Source organism: Physeter macrocephalus, chromosome 1 (genome assembly GCF_002837175.3).
Source record: "Physeter macrocephalus isolate SW-GA chromosome 1, ASM283717v5, whole genome shotgun sequence".
Taxonomy (NCBI): Eukaryota; Metazoa; Chordata; class Mammalia; order Artiodactyla; family Physeteridae; genus Physeter; species Physeter macrocephalus.
Genome location: NC_041214.2, coordinates 36,851,229 through 36,868,947, shown reverse-complemented (window position 1 = coordinate 36,868,947; position 17,719 = coordinate 36,851,229). Strand labels below are relative to the sequence as shown.

General features: G+C 41.6%; 1 pseudogene; it reads left to right on the top strand.

Moving 5' to 3' along the window:
* The first annotated feature begins 15,856 nt into the window (after nt 1-15,856).
* LOC102984509 (elongation factor 1-alpha 1-like) lies at nt 15,857-17,719 on the top strand (annotated as a pseudogene).

The window sequence follows — 17,719 nt, the reverse complement described above, 5'->3', positions numbered from 1 at the left end:
AAAGACCAAGCCAGTCTCAAATGAAAGCCTCACCAACCTAAAAGCTTACATAAATGGTTGAAGAAGGGAAATTAGTAAGTATGCTATGTAATCCTCTTCCTTTCCAACTCCTATATTTCCTTTCAAGCCTCACCTCAAGTTTCCTGGAGATCTTTCCTAATCAACCTCTCTGCCAATCCTTCTCCGACTTAGCCTTTCTTGCACAGCAATTGTATCATTCTGTTGTGTGTAGTCCTATGGTGATTTAGAATAGTTTGTTTCATGTGTGAAAGTTCTGAGGCCAATTTTGAAGTAAAAGTAGTTTTTCTTGGTCCCATTTCATTACAAATGCAATTTCATTGCATTCCTCCACTTTCATATATGACTTGCTCTCAACCACAATTAATAAAAAATTTTTTAAATTAAATTTATAATTGAGGCATAGTATGTATATGTACACAAATTTTAAGCAAACAACTCAATAAATGTTTACATATAAACATACAGTCACGTAGCCATTACTGAGATCCAGGTATAAAATGTCTCCAACACCACACCTGACTCCTGTGAGCCCCACCCGCTCAGTACCTCTCTAGTAGTTTTGTCTATCCTTTTTTATTTTATTTTATTTTTTAAATTATTTATTTGGCTGTGTGAGGTCTTGGTTGTGGCACGCAGGATCTTTGTTGTGGCATGCGGGATCTTTCGTTCCATGCCAGAGCACACAGGCTCAGTAGTTGCAGCACATGGGCTCTCTAGTTGTGGCATGCAGGCTCTAGAGCTTGCAGGCTCAGTAGTTGCGGCGTGCAGGCTTAGTTGCCGCGCAGAATGTGGGATCTTAATTCCCTGACCAAGGATCAAACCCACATCCCCTGCATTGGAAGGCGGATTCTTAACCACTGGACCACAAGGGAAGTCCCAGTTTTGCCTATTCTTGAACTTTATATAAATGGGACCATAACTGTGTGTATTCATTTTTCTTTTTTCTTTTTTTAGTATTTTTAAATAGTGGACATATATTTTTTTTTATAAATTTATTTTATTTTATTTTTATTTTTGGCTGCATTGGGTCTTCGTTGCTTCACGTGGACTTTCTCTAGTTGCGCCAAGTGGGGGCTACTTTTCATTGCAGTGCACAGGCTTCTCACTGTGGTGGCTTCTCTTGTTGTGGAGCATGTGCTCTAGGTACACGGGCTTCAGTAGTTGTGGTGTGCAGGCTCAGTAGTTGTGGCTCATGGGCTCTAGAGCGCAGGCTCAGCAGTTGTGGTGCACAGGCTTAGTTGCTCCATGGCATGTGGGATCTTCCTGGACCAGGGATCGAAACCATGTCCCCTGCATTGGCAGGCAGATTCTTAACCATTGTGCCACCAGGGAAGTCCCAACTGTGTATTCTTAAAACAAAAACAAAAACAACAAAAAAACACTTTTTATTTGGAAATAATTTCAAAGTTACAGAGAAGTTGCAATAATAGTACAAAGAACATCCATGTACCTTTTTTTTTTTTTTTTTTTGCAGTACGTGGGCCTCTCACTGTCGTGGCCTCTCCTGTTGAGGAGCACAGGCTCCAGACGTGCAGGCTCAGTGGCCATGGCTCACGGGCCCAGCCACTCCGTGGCATGTGGGATCCTCCTGGACCAGGGCACGAACCCACGTCCTCTGCATCGGCAGGTGGACTCCCAACCACTGCGTCACCAGGGAAGCCCTCCATGTACCTTTTACCTAGATTCACCTATTGCTAACATTTTGCACCCATTTGCTCTATTATCTATCTACCTATTTTATATAAATAGTTCCTCCTGAGTCTTTTCCTGAACTTTTGAGAGTAAGTTGCACTCCCTGTGACTCTTTTCCTCTGGATACTTCAGTGTGCATTTTCTAGAAATTAGAATTTCTCTTACATAACCACAGTAGGGTTGTCAATTTAAGTAAATTTAACATTGATACAATACTTTAAAGTTCATGTTCCAGGGGAGGGATAAATTAGGAGTTTGGGATTAACATATACATACTACTGTATATAAAATAGACAACCAACAAGGACCTACTGTATAGCATAGGGAACTATACTCAATATTTTGTAATAACCTATAGGGGAAAAGAATCTGGAAAAGAATATACATATATATAGATATATAGATATGTATAATTGAATCACTTTGCTGTACACCTGAAACTAACAACATTGTAAATCAACAATACTTCAATAAAAAAAATATATAAAGTCCATGTTCCAATTTTAGCAATAATGTCCTTCCTAGCATCCCTCCCCACCTCCAACACAGGATCTAGTTTAGGATCAGGTATTACATTTGGTTGTCATGTCTCTTTAATCTCTTTTAATCTATACCCAGTCTTTTTTTTTTTAATTTTATGCATTTGACATTTTTTGAAAGCATTCATTCCCTTTTTCTTTGGGGGGAATTGCCTGACATTCCTTAATGACTAAATTCAGATTATACATTCCAGCTGGGATATGATAGAAGTGACATTTTGTCTCAAAGTATTATATCTGGTTTCATGATATTCATCTGTCCCATATTGGTACTATTAATTTTGATCACCTGGTAATTACTGTATAGTTAGTGTTTTCCCCTTTTAACTAGTAAGCGATCCATGGAAGACACTTTATTTTTTTCCATTATGATTTGTCACAGGATATGGAATATAGTCCCCTGTGCTATACAGTAGGACCTTGTTGTTATCCATTCTATACATAATAGTTTGCATCTGCTAACCCCTAACTCCCAATTCATCTCCCTGCCCTCCCAGCAACCACAAGTCTGTTCTCTATGTCTGAGTCTGTTTCTGTTTCATAGGTAAGTTCATTTGTGTCATACTTTAGATTCCACATATAAGTAATATCATATGATGTTTGTCTTTCTCTGTCTGACTCACTTCGCTTAGTATGATAAACTCCAGGTCCATTCCATGTTGCTGCAAGTGGCATTATTTCATTCTTTTTATGGCTAATATTCCAGTGTGTGTGTGTGTGTGTGTGTGTGTGTGTGTGTGTGTGTGTGTGTGTGTGTGTGTGTGTGGTGTGTGTGTGTGTATATATATATATATACCACATCTTTATCCATTCATCTGTTGATGGACATTTAGGTTGCTTCCATGTGTGGGGAGACACTTTAATACCATGCAAATATCCTGCTTACCATCAAAATCTGTCCCTCCCTCCCCCTTGACTTAGTATCCACTGATGATTCTTGTCTGTACCATGATGGCTGCAGAACAATGATTTTCCAACTCTAGCACTCCTTCCACACTTGTCAGCCAGGCAGTCAACATTCCATTGAAAGCCATAGTCCTCCCTTCTCTCCCACTTATTTATATGTATTATTGTATGGAGTTATGGATTCCTGTGTTTCAAATATCTTAAAATTAAAAAACTGACTGCTTGTAAAAGCATCTTTCTATACTTGTTCTATTATTTTTTTAGATCTACTTATTTGTGTGCCAGTACCACATGGGCTTTGTTCATTCTTAAAGCAGTGTTTATGGTTTAGAGTTTGGAAAGATAAATCTTTCCCCATTTACTTATTATCTTTAGAATTTCTTTTGAGATTTCCTCTATCTTATTATTCTGGATGAATTTGAGAACCATTTTTACAGAATTATCCCCTCATGCCTTTTCTGTTCACTGCCTTCCATCAACTCTGGTGGGATTATAATGGAACGGCCCTGGACCTTTAGGTACAACTTAGAAATAACAGGCAATTTTATGAAATGTAGTCTTTTCACCAGGAACAAGTCTGCCCTCCACTTATTCAAGTTTTAATCTGACCATTAACATCTAGAAGCGTAGGGTACATAAATGTGCAATTTGCCCTGTGGGCCTCTGTAATGGTTTCAGACCTTTACAAGAATGTCACTATGGTGCTTGGAGTCAACCAGGAGAAAGGCAAATAGAATAACCAAGGAAATTGAAAGACAAAAAAAAAAAAAAGAAGATACTCCAGTATGTTCAGTATGTTCATTTCATTCACTTACCAAATAAGCCTTCTGGAGGTTCTGCCTGTCACCTGCCGAGCACTATGCTGGTCAGCGGGACGCAGAGGGGAAGCCAGACCAGAGGAAAGAATAAGGTTAAATGAATAGAAGGAAAAACAAAATCTTCAATATGCTCATTCCATTCCCTTCTCATGTGTGCCTCTTGGAGGCCTTTCCATGCTACCTGTGAAACCTGCCCCTGGGAGTTCACAGAAGACTAAAGCTGATGTCTAATGAAGTGGGCAAGGAATGATCGAGAATCTTCCTATCAAATTTCAAAAATTTTGACCACCATGCAGCCTCTTAGAGCTTGAAGAAAGGGGTTTTTAGGATAGATAATAGGAAGTCCTGCTTAACACAGCAGGTAATAAAGTGCTGGCTGGACAATTACTAGTAGTTTGATAATGAGCTTTGATTAAATGTAATATGATTAATTCATCATATGTTAACTTACAGCCTAGGGGACTGCACACACATGGGGCAGAAAGAAGAAAGGAGAGTTTATCTGTATATCTGACTCTTGTTTTTTACATTTTATTGAGAAAAATATAACTTAAAATCTGGAAACTTTTCGTGAGAGCTTCACTCTTTACCTCCTGCACCAGGGGACAGAGCTGCCTAGAATGGCAGGCACTTCCAGTGGTGTCACTTGGCAGCATTCAGATCCCAGTTTTCTGGGCTCCACAATTAAGATCATGGGCTCCACTGGCAATGACAGTGAGCGGGTCTAAGAAGTGCTCATCAAGTCTCTTCAGCTTTTATCAGCTTCTCAGCACCGTTTAGGAGACTGTCAGCTCCTGGGACGTGGCCCAAATCACTTGCCATGCTGTCAGGCTACGCCTGAGCCCCCAGAGCAAGCATCGTGCCCCCGCTGGGAGAGCAGCCAGTGTCACCACCCTGCAGTGATTCCAGGCTTGGGCCCTCCCTGTGGTTTAGGAGATGCTCCCAGGCCATAGCTCATTTCTCCCTTCTTCTCTTCTCCCTTCGTCCTTCCTTCCATCCCCTCCCCTCCATCCCCTCCACAGGTATCTGGGAAACACTCCTTCAAGAGTTCTCCTAACTCCTGAATTTAAGTCTTTAGTAAACAAGAATTTAACAATTATTTATTATGTCCCTCTTGTTCTGGATAAATGGAAGGGAATAAATTCCTTCCAGTATTTAAGTAAATTAAAGTGGAAATCAAGACTCACAGTTAAGTTTCAAATCTGCCACTCAGAAAATCCTCCAGGTGACCTCCTTCCCTTCCTACCTCCCCGCTTTCTTTCCTTCTCTGTGAGAGGTGGTGTGACTTACCATAAAAGCACATACACTGTAGGACCATATATACCTGGAAATACAGACCTAAATATTCTTTGCAGGCAACCCAGATAGGAAAGATGGAGTGAGGAGAGATGATTACACCAGAAATGAGGCTAAGAATAGTTGCTTCACTTTTACTTTGCTTTCAAGGAGGCAGGTAGGATTAAATACCTTTCTTTACCTGAGTCAAGGAATCATACTCTTTTTCACAGGAAGGACAGGTCTTCCTGACATTACTCCCTGAGAGGATTGAGTTGTGCAGCCCCTGGTATAAGGAACATGGACAGGGTCCTCAGCAGCAGGGCTGTGAAAACACCAGCCCTCTCTTGCCCTCACAGAAATGGTTTACTGGAGACAGACACAGCTATGGTGTCAATGTTAATACCATTCCCATCCTGCCAGCCAAATCACCACCTCCTACCAGGCAGGCCATGTGGAGTCAGCCTCCTTCCTCCCTTGCCATGTAACAGCCCACTCTTCCCAGGGCTGTGGACTGGTCCTGATGAAGATACTTGGACCCATCCAATACCCACAAGCTAGAGTCATATGTGCTTTTGCATTCCTTCCTGCTTTCCACATAATGGCCTAATAATTTCACCCAGGGCATTAGCTCCTCTCTGAGATCCTGGGAATTCCAAGATGGTATTAAGGGTCCTTGCTTGGCTCACTGGGGTGATAAATCCAGTCCTAGGAGTGGAGAGAGAAAAGGGAAATAAGGGAAGGGTGAGCATTGCCCTCTCAGGAACTTGTTAAAGGAAAGAAAAACAGTGATATCCTCAGTTGGAAGCAGGGTAAGAATTACTGGTAAGTGGAGGAGGAAGCCTGTGCACACCTCTCAGGGAGGGCCCAGCTACTCTTGTCTTAAATAGAGGAGATTTTGAACACATGTAACTTGATGCAGTCTTTCTGAGGGGCAATTAGGTGTTCCATATCCTTTGATCCAGTCATTTCCCTTTCAGTAATTTACTTAAGAATAATTAATGATGTCCACAAAGGTTTAGCTATAAAGATGCCCATCATAGGCCTGTTTCTAACTGAGAAACCAAAACCCCCCAAACTTTAAGACACTGAAGGATATATTACCAATGGAAAAAAAGACTATGAAACAGCATGCACAGTATAATCTTATACAAACATACACATGCATAGGCACAGAAGTTCTAGAAGATGTTAACAGTCTTAGTAACTCTACAAGGTGAGATCATGAAGTGTTTTTCTCTTTTTTTTTCTAACCTTATATGATAAACAAATATTACTTTTATAATACAGTTTATTTTTAAGTTTTAAAAATCAGTTACTCCTTTTCTTTCATGTCCTCTTAAAATCCAACTGGATGATTGACCGATAATGATTTTTCCCTAATTTTTATTTATTCAGTCAGTGGGTTCTCTGAATGTCTCTCTAATTTCCGTGAGACTAGGAAACACCCCTGCTTCAATGTAGAATCAACAAACAAACAGTTCAGGAGGTAACAAAGAGGAATCACGCCCCCTCACTGTGGCCAGACCAATAATTAAACACAGAGATGAGCAAATAAGAAATGGTGGGATCTCCATGCCTGGGAGCACCAAGGTCCTAAAAAGCTCATCACTTTTCTGACTGATGGTGAAATAGAAGGGTCACTAGACAATTAGGTCAACCTAACTTACCACATAAATAGAAGAAATGACTAATCCACAGACATTCTTCATAGGCCTCCCATCCATGAAGAGGCACAGAGTCCAAGAGTGACTATCTGTCTTGTCCAATGCTTCTTCCCACCTCATTAGATGGAGAGAAAATTGAGACAACGTCCTTAAAAAGATGCAAGAGTTCACTATTCTATTACATTTTGAATCAATGCTTATTTTTAAAGAAGTTGGTTCAGCAGTTTTAGCTGGTATGACTTCTTTGATATTCTGGAAACTCAGGGTTTTTTTTAAGTCTCCTACTGTTTTGCTGCCTAAATCTATTTGCCGGTCTAATCAATATCTACTAGTCAGGCTTAAGACCCTTGCTCAGGTCAAAACAATAACTATGGAGTTGACCAAGAGGGTAATATAACTATTTAGACTTGTGAAGGGCACAAGTGGCACAAGGGCATCTGCCCTTGTGAAGGGCAGATATTTTCATCCTTACTTTCTATTCACCATTACCACCTGACCCCTCAAATACATACTTGGTCCTCTTGCTCTTCGAGGATGTGAAGCTAAGTTAGCCCTGCCAATAGAGCAGTTTCACTTGGTTGTAAATACAAGTGGCATCAACCAGAGCTCCCCAGTCTGGTGGTAGGTGATCCCACACCCAAGGCCAGCCCTTCCTCTCACACTCACTCCCATCCAGTTCTCATCAGGCCTGGCTCTGGGAAACCAGTCTTCTTTCTGCCCCCTTCCCATCTCAGGTGATGGGAGAAGAGGTGAGAAGTGGTGAATTTAAGGGACATGACACCCACCTTTTCTTCTGCAGACTTGGGAGAAACTGCCTCCCAGAAAAGTTGTCTAAACCACATCGACAGGTGTGCCCTGGGGAAGGGGGCTCCTGTTTCCCCACAGCTGAAGAGAGGGCTTTCCACCAGAACAGTTAGGAAGCTGGGGCCCTGCCCAGAATGTGTGACCAGGAGTCCAGAGGAGCACGACCTTCAGTTCTCACCCAGCTTGGCCATTCTCTGGATATTTGACTTGGAGATGTCACAAAATCTCTGAGTTGCAATTTCCTCATCTGTAAAGTAGAGATGATAATAACTGACTCAGAGGGTGGTTGAGGATTAAATGAGAGACTGTGGGTAAAGCGTCTGACACTTGGGGGGTTTCAATAACTGTCATGTGGTTATTATCTTCAAGTCCTGAGGGAGAGGGGTCCTGATGAGGCCTGAGAGGGGGACTCACTGATCAGTAAGTCAGCTTCACCCCCACTAGAGACCCTCCAGCTCCACAGCGGTTTCTCTAGGTTCTTCTAAAGCATTCAGCCAGGAGAAGAACAGTCTTCATCTATCCCAATTTGCATCCAAAGAAACTAAGTTAATAGATAAGGTTTTCTCCACTTTCCATTTTTCCTCTCAGTAGTTTTTCCTAAACCTCTGATGGGCAAGTGAAAAAAAATACAATTGCAAATATTACAACAACAATAACAAACTTTGAAAACTTCAGACAAGCTAAAATTGAGTTTGTTTCACTTGTGATCTTATCATGGAGATACTAAAGCAACATATTTCTAAGGCAACTTAGAGCAATTTTTAATACATGTTTGTACATGAGGCTAAATCACAGTTCATAATAGAGGAAACCAAATATGTCAATCTTTTAGGGACATCTTCAAAGATAATTCTGACTCCCAAGTTGTTGTGGAGAGGACACAGGAAATTCAGGGAGCCAATTTTGGTAAAAGGTCTGCCAGCCACTTGTTTGGTGAGAACCGACCGAGTCCCAGGCCTCTCATTCTGCTCATTTCCTCAGTGATCACACAGGCTGATCACTTCTTTTTTTGTTGTTTTTTTCTGGCCATGCGGCATGAGGGATCTTAATTCCCCAATCAGGGATCAAACCCTTGCCCCCTGCAGTGGAATCACAGAGTCTTACGCACTGGACTGCCAGGGAAGTCCCAGGCTGATTACATCTAACATTTGTGTAGTTTTACAAGATGCAAAGCATTTTCCCAGCGGGGCACTCTCACAAGGACATAAAAACACTTTATAATATAAAGTAGTACTATGCACATATACACATTATTATTATTACATTTTAATAAAATTTTCTTCCATGTGAATTGCTCTAGGGAAGTTCCCAAATAACTGACCCAGGTGCCCTACATGACTTGCCCATCTGTACATCATGCTGTTTCAGGCCAGTGGTTCTGAACCTTCACTGTGCTTTGTAGTATCTGAGCTTTAAGAAACACTGACATCTGGGAACCAGCTCCAGAGATTCTGAGGATACTGGACTTGGGTTTTAAAAGCAACCTGCATGGTTCTAAGTTGCAGCCAAGGTTAACAAGCAATGTGTCAGGTGAGGGAAAGACTTGCCTTTGTAAACCATGGTGAGAATTTCCCGTGTTTGACGTGGTTTGGATGGGCCTCCTCATAAACGCACATCTCAATGGCTCCTGGGCCACAGAACCTTGAGCCTCTCTTTATGGGAAATGGCATTTAACAAAGGGCTTTGGGTCATTAAATCACAATATTCTTCCCATGGCGAAGGCGTCCTCGTGGTTACTGGCTAGAGAAAGGAACCATGTAAGCAGGGAAGAGATGCTGCTGGTTCTAATTTTACAGGTTGAAAAAAGTCTAGAGTTTTTATAGAATAGATCTTTTCCTTATTTACTTTCTTTTCATCAGTTCTTTTTTCTTTGCTTACTTCCTCTGCTTTGACTCATGTTTTCCTAAATATCCATGTCCTCTGTGGATACTGTAACCTCAGTTGTGTCCCTTTTGGTGACATTTTAGCAGCAGGCTGGCTGTTATTGGCAGCTGGTAAACTCTCTGTTGGAGGAGGGAAGGGGCCCCCTCCTTACAGTCACCAGTACTCCTTTGTTAGGTAAAGCATCACGTTCATTGTTTCTACAGTTAGCAGAAAAAAATGGACAGTTTTTTGTCCATTTTTTTGGTCTGTTGTCCAAAATGGAAAATAGAACAACTGTTCTATTGTCATCTTTGCTTCATCATCTCAACATACCATTTTAGATAAGGACATTTATGTTGGATGCCCAAGAAAACCATTTATTATTATTCATTCTGACAGAGTCCCATTAATATCTTTGTCAGGACTTTTGTGATGCAGTTACTTCCTTCTCAAATAAAGCAAATTCGATGCAGTGCTGAACTTGATGGATATCTTATCCTTTCTCTTTAAAAACAACAACAAATTTTCTAAATGCCCTGACACATACTCGATGCTCTTAAAAAGTCTGCTTTAGGAGAATCAAGATCATGACTGTCACTTTCACTCTTCCTGTCGAATGTTAGGAAGGAAAAATTAGGCACGTCCCATGCCAAAAAGATTCTTTGGCAAGCAGAGTTAAAGTCACTTATTCGCTTTTACCGTGTTATGGGTTGCATTCATTGAGATTAATTTGGCTCATCTAACTTGAGCAGGCCACCTCATTAATCTAAAAAGAATGAAAAACAATGCATGACAGGGACTGCTGTAAGTTCTTTGGAAACAACATTTAAAAGCAGAAAAGCAAATAATGGGATGGAGGTTGGCAACCATGCACACACAGGACTCTGTTTTCTGGAGGGGACAATGACACTTTAATTGGGTCCTCTTACTTCGGGGGACCCTGGGCAGTCGCTAGAGGCAGGATGTTGATGGCAGCTGTCTTGTACTGCATGCTTTGTTGTTTCTGGGGCCCAGTTCCCACTAGTCCTCAGGAATTACGACTGGAAGCTGGCAGATGTGACTTTATAGCAGATACAGCAATAATACTGGAAACTGAAGGAGAAATGTCTCTGGTTACAATGAAGTCAACTTGATAGAAAATTTCTGAAAGCAGGGGAAACGTCTTCCATCATTAGTCAAGTAAACTCTTCTGTGAAGAACTAGTTCCTGTACAGAAGACAGGTAGCCACCAAGTGACATGTGATTAGGAAGCTCCTAAAAATGTTTGCCCAAGGGGGCCTCATAGCACGAGACCTACTTCTGTCTGTCCGTATTTACATGCTCTGGGGACAACATTTCAGCAACACCGGTATCAGCAATGTGCCCCACCTCATCACAAGAACACTCCATTATGAAACAATTTATAGAAGCAAGATAAGCACCACCAGCCCATTCTCCTGCCATACTTCCTGCAAGAGCAGGGGGAACTTCCAAAGCAGTGACCTTCAGCCAATGCAGGCACTAATGGGCTTTTTTTTTTTAAAGTGTATTTTATTGTATAGTTGATTTACAATGTTGTGTTAATTTCTGCTGTACAGAAACGTGATTCAGATATATATACTCTTTTCCATTATGGTTTTTCACAGGATAATGAATGTAGTTCCTTGTGCTATACTGTAGGACCTTGTTGTTTAACCATTCTGTATATACTAGTTTGCATCTGCTAATCCCAAACTCCCAATCCAGCCCTCCCATGCTGCTCCTCTCCCTTGGCAACCACAGTCTGTTCTCTAAGTCTGTGAGTCTGTTTCTGTTTCGTAGATAAGTTCGTTTGTGTTACATTTTAGATTCCACATATAGGTGATATCATGTGATATTTGTTTTTCTGCCTGACTTACTTCACTTAGTATGATAATCTCTAGGTCCATCCATGTTGCTGCAAATGACATTATTTCATTCTTTTTTCCAGCTAATATTCCATTGTGTGTGTGTATAAAACATCTTCTTTATCCATTCATCTGTTGATGGATATTTAGGTTGTTTCCATATCTTAGCTATTGTGAATAGTGTTAAAGCAGGTATGTATTGACCAGTTGGCCTTACTGAGGCCTACAGAATTTATATGAGGCCCAGTATTTACCTATTTCATAACTAATAGCTAATACCAACTAAGACTGGAAGAAATGTCTAAACTGAATGAAGTTTGGTTACAAAAATTTCCTCATTTCAAGACAAAATCTAAAACAGTGGATCAAGTTCAAGCCCATTTGAACTCCATGCCTTTCCATCTGCCAACACAGCTCAGGAGTCAGCCACTAGTATTGCATGGGCTCCAAACAGAAAGGTGAGTGACGTGTATCCAGACCATGTACTGCTTATCCATAGTAGGCAGAGTTCCATTTTCCTCGAGTTGAATATTTGATGACAAGAGCTGGAGCCAGAAAGTGACCTAAGATTCTTAGCAAGCCACAGGTGTTTTGCTTAGTGTCTGTTGGACCAGGCAGACTTTGGCTTTTGTACCCTGTAAGCGTAGAGAAGGCATCCTCCTTTCCCACCTGGCTCAGTAGAACTCAGGTCACTTCTTCTGGGCCACTGAAAAGGTTTGCTGGAACAGGGTCCTGATCCTCTTCAAAAATAGGGAGCTGTACAAGGTTCTGGTGGTGGGGAGTGGGAATGAAGTGGATCCTCTGCTCCCTGTCTGGCTCTAAGTGACAAGGCTCACACTTGTGATCCTAAAAGGTGATCAGAAAATTTCTCCTTCAAACTCAAATGCAGACACACAGTCCATCTGCAGATTAATGGGAAAGAAACTTTGTATTGTATTACAAGTTAATCACTAAAGGGATGTTGCCTATAAGCTTAAATTATACATAATGGCCCATCTTTGGGAACCTTGCCTCCCAGGTAATGAGCTTTAAGCTAAAATACCTTTGTTTAGGGTACACTGTTGGAGAGAGGAAAGAGTTGTTAGACTTTTACTCGATTTGTGAACTGGTTTGTTTGCTTCTTTGGATGCTAGCATTTATATGTGCCATTTGTGTTTTGTCTTGAATTTCTGTCTTTAAAAATGGGGAATGTTTTAAATATCCCTTAAAGAAAGTTCTCTTAGGTAGGTTTTGGATAAGTGATCTGATTACAGCCATGAACCCATGAGTGAGAAGAAGATGATATTTTACTGTAAAAATGTGTGGCCACTGTACCTGTCCAGATCTCCACAGGGGGTTTAGGCAGGGTTATCTTGGGACCCTGTGCACCATGCACTGCTACCCTTGCTGTGTTAATTACATCATTTATGGTCTCCTGTGTCGTTGTATATGTAAAACTCCAAGACCAAACTTGAGAGTTTATTTAGGATTTACTGTTTGTCCTCTGAGTTTTTCACTTCATTTTGTTTCTTCACTTCATATTATTTCTTCATTTACAGTCAAATCAATTTTGTGATATTTAAAACTTTTACTGATGTCAAATGGAGAAAAGGAATGGGGGAGGGATGGTGTGTCTGTGGGACATTCCTAGAGAGAAGAGAAAAAGATTCCACTTGGTTCCTAAAATCACCAAAACCCTCAGCCCAGAATTCTCCCTGTTTGGTTGATGCCAAGGCAAAAAGTCATCCTCTAATGGTTAGAGATGATCAATTACTATTTATGGCTATTCTGTGAAGAAGCAGGGAAGAATGACGAAATCCTTTATGAGCAAGCATTTGTGCTATTACATCAAGGAAAATAAGAAAAGGAAGAGAATGAGAGTGAGAATATGTTGCTTCAAATCTTAACTCCTCCATTCTTTTTTATGGCTGAGTAATATTCTACTGTGTGTGTGTGTTTGTGTGTGTGTGTGTGTGTGTGTGTGTGTATGTATATACCACATCTTTATCCATTCACCTGTCAATGGACGCTTAGGTTGCTTCCATGTCTTGGCTATTGTAAATAGTACTGCAGTGAACACTGGGGTGCATGTATCTTTTCGAATTAGAGTTTTGTCCAGATATATGCCGAGGAGTGGGATCGCAGCACCATTTGCAGCACCATGGATGGATCTAGAGATTATCATACTAAGTGAAGTAAGTCAGGGAAAGACAAATATCATATATCACTTATATGTGGAATCCAAGAAGAAATGATACAAATGAACTTATATTCAAAACAGAAATAGACCCAAAGACATAGAAAACAAACTTATGGTCACCAAAAGGGAAAGGAGGGGGAGGGATAAATTAGGAGTTTGGGATTAACATATACACACTACTATATATAAAATAGATAAACAACAAGGTCCTACTGTATAGCACAGGGAAGTATATACAATATTTTCTAATAACCTATAAGAGAAAAGAATCTGAAAAAGAATATATATATGTATATACAGTATCACTTTGCTGTACACCTGAAAGTAACAAAACACTGTAAATCAACTATATTTCGGACTTCCCTGGTGGTGCAGTGGTTAAGAATCCGCCTGCCAATGCAGGGGACACAGGTTCAAGCCCTGGTCTGGGAAGATCCCACATGCCACGGAGCAACTAAGCCAGTGCACCACAACTACTGAGCCTGCAGTCTAGAGCCCGCGAGCCACAACTACTGAGCCCGTGTGCCACAACTACTGAAGCCTGTGCGACTAGACCCCATGCTCTGCAACAAGAGAAGCCACTGCAATGAGAAGCCCACACACCACAATGAAGAGTTGCCCCTGTTCTCTCTCCGCAACTAGAGAAAAGCCTGTGCGCAGCAACAAAGACCCAAAGCAGCCAAATAAATAAATAAATAAAATTTAAAAAAAATCTATTATACTTCAATTTAAAAAGTCTAATTCTGGGGGGAAGATAAAAAACCTTAACTCCTTCAGCTGTTATGCCAATATATCCACCACTTTCCGTTCCTATTCAACACCAATTCCTGACCCTGGGGCTCAGAACTGCCCCTCCTTATAGGGATCAATTAGAAAATCCTGTGTTAGTTCCTGGGGCACAGGGATTTGGTCTAGTACCGCCATCTAAGACCTGACAGGGCACCCAGTTTGGGCCCCTCCCAGGTCAGGGTAATTTCCCTTACACCTTTTTCTTATATGGGGACTAAATGCAAATGATCAGTCAGCTGTATTTCTCAGACTTCTTTAACTGGAAAGATTGCAACCCTCCTTCATAAGGAGGGTCCTCTACAACTGGAGCCCACTTGGCATCACCCACAGCTGAACTAAAATGGGAACCCAATGAGGGAGGAATGCCCTTATTATAATACTACTTATTAGTGCATTTGGGCAGGGCTTTGAAAAGGGAAACCAAAGCAAAATGGTTCAAACAAAATTCAAGAAATTCAGCAAAAAACCAAATCCCTCTGAATTTTTGGAAAAGATTTATTAAGCCTACAGACATTATACTAATGCAGATCCTGAGACCCCTGAAAATATTAGAATGATCAATTTGATCTTTTTTGGGCAAAGTGTCTCAGATATTGGGAGAAAGTTGTGAAGATTAGATGGTGCATTTGGAATGAACCCTTCTCAATGGGTAGATGTTGTTTTTAAAGTGTTCAGGGAACAGCAACAGAAGAATGAAGATGTAAAACAAAATGCCACTTCTTTGGCACTGGATTCCTGAAAGGAGAGTAACTGGAAGAGAGGTAAGCCCCTACTGGGGGAGGAACAATGAGCTTTCACCCTTAAGTTTTTCTTCAGAACAGCTTGACATCAGAGTCCCACGAGAACACTCTTTAAGCCTACAGATGGTGCTCATGAAAACCCCAGGAGACAGAGCTCTCCTCCCCCTCCAACCACCCCACCCCCACCCCAGGTCTATGAAAAGGTAAGACCAGAGAGTGTGCTAACAGCATGCCAGGGAAGGCCAAAAACACATGGCTAATAGACATCCCCTTAAAAAGGGACGCTGGGACACCTAACCTAAAGCAATATCCTCTGACGCAAGAGGATCACTTCTTCCACAGACTGACTTGTCAAAATACCATCCAGTATATTGAGAAAAGGACAAAGAGAGGGTTGAGGAGTGGGGTTTCACTTGGATTGCACCTTGCCTGGCTGGAAATGTAGTGCACAATTGTTTTGATTCCTGAGGTGATCTTGGACCCTGTGCTGCAGCACATTCATATGAGTACCCATTACAGGAGAGATGCCACCTTACAGTGGATTAAAAAATATATAATGGGGCCTAACCTATAGAAGACCATCCAGCGAGTCACTCAGAATTGCATGATTAGTGCTAAAAACAACCCAAAGACTGCTGTTGGACCTTCCCAGATGGGGGCCCAACACAAAGGAATCTGTGCCACCAACGACTGGACACAATTGTTTTGAGTTGCAGGAAATTTCAGATACCTGCTAGTGATTGTGGACACTTTTTTTCAGGATGGGTGGAAGCAATCACACCTGGACAGAAAAAGTCTCTGAAGAGGATTGCCTGGGTCTTGGACAAACTGAAAGCTGAACATGAGTGTGGTACCACTATCGATATCTCCCTGTGGGAATTCGAGACCGTAAGTACTACATGACTATTACTGATGTCTTAGGACACAGAGACTTTATCAAAAACATGATTCCAGGCACATCCCAGTCTGACCGTGATGTCCTCATTGTTGCTGCTGATGCTGGTGGATTTGAAACAGGTATCTCCAAGAATGGGCAGACCCATGAGCATGCCCTTCTGGCCTACACTCTTGGTGTGAAACAACTAAATGTTGCTGTTAAATGGATTCCACTGAGCCACCCTACAGCCAGAAGAGGTATGAGTAAATTGTTAAGGAAGTCAGCACTTACGTTAAGAAAATTGGCTACAACCCTAACACAGGAGCATTGGTGCCAATTTCTGGCTGGAATGGTGACAACATGCTGGAGCCAAGTGCTAACATGTCTTGGTTCAAGGGATGGAAATTCATCCAAACGATGGCAATGCCAGTGGAACCATGCTGCTCTGGATTGCATCCTGCCACCAACTCATCCAACTGACTAGTCTTTGAGTCTGCCCCTCCAGGACATCTACAAAATTGGTGGTATTCGTACTGTCCCTGTGGGTTGAATGGAGACTGTTTTCAAACCTATTGTGGTGGTCACCTTTGCTCCAGTCAATGTTACAACTGAAGTAAAGTCTGTTGAAATGTACCATGAAGCTTTTGTGAAGCCCTTTCTGGGGACAATGTGGGCTTCAATGTCAAGAACATGTCTGTCAAAGATGTTCGTTGTGGCCATGTGGCTGATGACAGAAAAAATGACCCACCAATGGAAGCAGCTGGCTTCATACCTCAAGTGATTATCTTGACCATCCAGGCCAAATCAGTGCTAGATATGAACTTGTGCTGGACTCTCACACAGCTCACATTGCTTGCAAGTTTGCTGAGCTGGGGACTGATCATTATTCTGGGAAAAAGCTGGAAGATGGGCCCAAGTTCATTTTTATTTTATATTTATTGTTATTTTTTAAATTTTTGGCTGCATTGGGGCTTTGTTGCTGCGTGGAGGCTTCCTCTAGTTGCAGCGAGTGAGGGCTACTCTTCATTGCAGTGCACAGGCTTCTCATTGTGGTGGCTTCTCTTGTTGCAGAGCACAGGCTCTAGGCGTTGCAGTGTATGGGCTCGAGTTGTGGAGCACAGGCTTAGTTGCTCTGTGGCATGTGGGATCTTCCCAGACCAGGGATCAAACCCATGTCCCCTGCGCTGGCAGGTGGATTCTTAACCACTGTGCCACCAGGGAAGTCCTGGCACCAAAATTTTGATCTGGTGATGCTGCTACTGTTGATACGGTTCCTAGCAAGCCCACGTGTGTTGAGAGTTTCTCTATCCTCCTCTGCGTTGTTTTACTGTTCATGACATGAGACAGTTGCTGTGTCATTAAAGTGGTGGAAAAGAAGGCAGCTGGAGCTGGCAAGTTCACCAATTCTGTCCAGAAAACTCAGAGGCTAAATGAATATTATCTCCAATACCTGCCACCCCAGTCTTAATCAGTGGTGGAATAATGGTCTCAGAACTCTTTGTAAAAAGACTGATTAATGATAACAATGAATTGTATAAACTTCAGAAGGAAAGGAGACTGTTTTGCGCACCACCGGTTTTGTGTGTGGCAGTTTAAAATTACCAGTTTTTAAAATCAGTACTTTAAAAATTATTTTATTTTGTATTGGAGTATAGTTGATTTACAATGTTGTGTTAGTTTCAGG